The following is a 3,453-nucleotide window of genomic DNA, read 5'->3' as shown; positions in this document are numbered from 1 at the left end:
CGTGACGTCTGGGGACCAACCTTGTTCACCCCAAACTCTTACCGTGAGGTCTGGGGACCAACCCCGCACGCCCCAAACTCTTACCGTGACGTCTGGGGACCAACCCCGCACTGCACGCCCCAAACTCTGTTCGTAGATTCACCTCTTCCTGGTTCACTTTACCCATTAAAGGACCAGTTCAGTCAATTTCAATATGCTGTTGTATTGCTCACGCTATCCTTGACTTGTCAGTGCCCGGTGATGACACATTTTTCGGCTAAGCCCTTTGCGAGTTATGAGCTATTCTAATGGGGGCAGCGTTGGTTTACATTTTTTAAAAAGTTAACATAGGCCTACTTCAAATGTTTTCCCAAAAGGTACCGCTGTTTGCTAGTTGTCTGCTGATGTTGTATAACCTTTTGGATGTTATTGGGAATAAATAAAAATGTTTTTTTTAAAGGTAAACAAAGCGCTGCCCCCATTACAATGACCAAGATCTCGGAAAAGGCTGAAGAAGAAAAAGAAGAAATCTCAGGTACTGACAAGTCAAGGGTAGTGTGAGCATTACAACTGCATGTTGAAATTGACTGAACTGGTCCTTTAACCACGCTCTCTTGGATTACTCCCCTGGCCAAGCCTTTTGGAAAGCTTTGGGGTTGATTTGGTTTTATATATTACCGGTATTGGTATCACCATTCCTATAACCTTGGAAATATAGCATGTTTTGTGTGAGCATTGATAACATGTGGCTGCCCAGATGTTATGTGTGATGGGGTGAAGAATGTATTCATATAATGGTGTTATATAATCAGTGATGGGTGAGCTGAACTCATTAGTTTACAATCCAATGCTGTTCCAATGCTAGCCCCCCCCCACGCCCCCCCCCGTCATTGTGTCCTTGAGTGAGATACTTAACCCCAACTTGCTCCTGGTGGCAGAGTGGTGCCCTGCGTGGCAGGCACGGCCATCGGTGTGTGAATGTGAGTGTGAGTGGGTGAATGTGAGGCATACAATATAATGCGCTTTGAGTGCTCGAAGGAGTGGAAAGGCGCCATATAAATGCAGTCCATCTACCATCTACCATCTACCATCTATTCCAAATGACCTGCTCTAATGACCATGACCTGTTAACCAGGTGAGTATTTCAACTAAACTCAATTAAACTAATGAGACTAACGAGTGCAGCTTGCCCATCACTGTATATATAATTGGGGAACTGGCTACTGGCTTCTGGTTTGGTTTTATGTGTCTCTTCATCTGTGGGAATCCTAAGACATTTCTTCCATGATTTGCACTGTCATCACTATTTTCACATGTCACACCTGAATAAATAATATATCTCTTATATTTGTCTTTTTTGTTTAATACCCGGCCTAAAATATCTAGGCCCTACATCAATTATGGTTAAAAAAAAAATCTCAAAATGTTAAGGTACTTTTATAGTTCCTCAGTCCTTCAGAAATGAAAAAAGCGTACAGGGGACAGATGGTTTAATGATGACTGCAGAGGGGACAGTACAGGTGACAGATGGTTTAATGATGACTGCAGAGGGGACAGTACAGGAGACAGACAGCAGGTCGCGAACTACAGCAAAGAAGTCGGGCCTCGGCAGCGCGTCGTCCTCCAGCACCACCACGTTCCTCGGCCGTCTCATCTCCCAGCCTTGGCGGAGGCAGTACACGTAGTCCTGCTTCTCTCGCTCGAACGTGTTCAGCCTGGCTCTCCTGTTCGACTGCTCTCCGGCCGAGCGTCGCACCACCAGGAACTGTTTCTCCAGCAGCGCGGCGTCTTCGTTCAGCGCGGGGCTGGACTCCACGTCGCACACCAGCACCTCGGCACACGGCCGCTTCCCGCAGTCGCCGAGCAGCGCCAGGAGCTCACTCAGAGTGCATAGTCAATGTAATATGAAGTTTTCAAAATGGCAACAGTCCACCAGTAAGTGACTTGAAAGTAAGTTGCCACTGCGGATTGTGCTCACTTGTTAATGATCTCAATAGTTAAACTTTACAGTTTACACTTCACACACAATTCTCTGAACATCTCACCCATTTCCCAACTCCCCTAACCAATGTCACTGAACACTAAGCACAATTCCTTCTTTACACTCACATTTCAGTTTTAAAACACACTCTTTTCAAACCACTACACACAATTATCTGGATTACACACAATTTTCATTAAGAAAATCCCTGGTTGTCGCATTGAACACACTGTCATTCAAAACACTAAAATCAACTGCCATACTATGTTCACTTCCTCATCACATGGGCAAACTCTCTTCATACCGGTTTACAATCTGAAATCATCACCCCATAAGGACACACATTGCATGTGATATTGATGAAAACATGAGTGGATGCAGTGAGAAAACACATTTGTTTAGTTTTTGAACTCCAAAATATGTTATACAAGAGATCACTTTCATGTGGTTACCCAATATTTTACAGTGAATTAGTGTTTTTTTTTTCAATTTCAGAAAATTATGTGAAATGTATTTTTTTGCCACATATCTCTGTACTCTGAGTCTAAAAACAATATTTCATTATTTCCCTACAGAAAAATACCCTCTGTAGTTAGTAGAACACTGAAGAAAATAAGTTTCTACTGTGTGTCAAGTTGAGTATAGAGTTCTACCTTGTGCATATTAGTGTTCAATGGTTCACATAAGAGTGTATTAAAATGACTGCTTGTGTGTGTCATTTGAGAACAAAATGACCTTTTTTCTTTGTTTTGAGACAAGACGTGCATTTTTCAGAGGTAGTGAGGAGTTTTGCCCACTGTGTGTGAGGTATGGAGATTTGTGTGTAGAGTTTTGAGAATTCGAGAACTGATTCCGAAAATTGTGTGTAAGCAATCGAGAAAAACAGTAAAGGGACACTGTAGAATGTGGCCAGAATGGGTACTTCAAGTATGCTGCTCAATGTGGCTAGAATGGGTACTGCAACTATGCTGCTCATTGTGGCCAGAATGGGTACTGCAACTATGCTGCTCATTGTGGCCAGAATGGGTACTGCAACTATGCTGCTCAATATGGCCAGAATGGGTACTGCAACTATGCTGCTCATTGTGGCCAGAATGGGTACTGCAACTATGCTGCTCATTGTGGCCAGAATGGGTACTGCAACTATGCTGCTCATTGTGGCCAGAATGGGTACTGCAACTATGCTGCTCATTGTGGCCAGAATGGGTACTGCAACTATGCTGCTCATTGTGGCCAGAATGGGTACTGCAACTATGCTGCTCATTGTGGCCAGAATGGGTACTGCAACTATGCTGCTCATTGTGGCCAGAATGGGTACTGCAACTATGCCTGCTCATTGTGGCCAGAATGGGTACTGCAACTATGCTGCTCATTGTGGCCAGAATGGGTACTGCAACTATGCTGCTCATTGTGGCCAGAATGGGTACTGCAACTATGCTGCTCAATATGGCCAGAATGGGTACTGCAACTATGCTGCTCATTGTGGCCAAATG

General features: G+C 44.0%; 1 protein-coding gene across 1 annotated transcript in view; it reads left to right on the top strand.

The window, feature by feature from the left end:
- The window catches only part of pgap4 (post-GPI attachment to proteins GalNAc transferase 4), a 2,577-nt gene extending 1,253 nt beyond the window's left edge, over window positions 1–1,324 (top strand). Inside the window, exon 2 of the mRNA XM_063194398.1 lies at window positions 49–1,324. The gene's annotated coding sequence lies outside the window, so the exon portion shown is untranslated. The remainder of the gene's footprint in view (window positions 1–48) is intronic.
- Window positions 1,325–3,453: the final 2,129 nt, after the last annotated feature.

Source organism: Engraulis encrasicolus, chromosome 1 (assembly GCF_034702125.1).
Source record: "Engraulis encrasicolus isolate BLACKSEA-1 chromosome 1, IST_EnEncr_1.0, whole genome shotgun sequence".
In the NCBI taxonomy this organism is placed as follows: domain Eukaryota; kingdom Metazoa; phylum Chordata; class Actinopteri; order Clupeiformes; family Engraulidae; genus Engraulis; species Engraulis encrasicolus.
The sequence above is the reverse complement of the archived record's forward strand: the minus strand, read 5'-3'. Positions and strand labels throughout refer to the sequence as shown.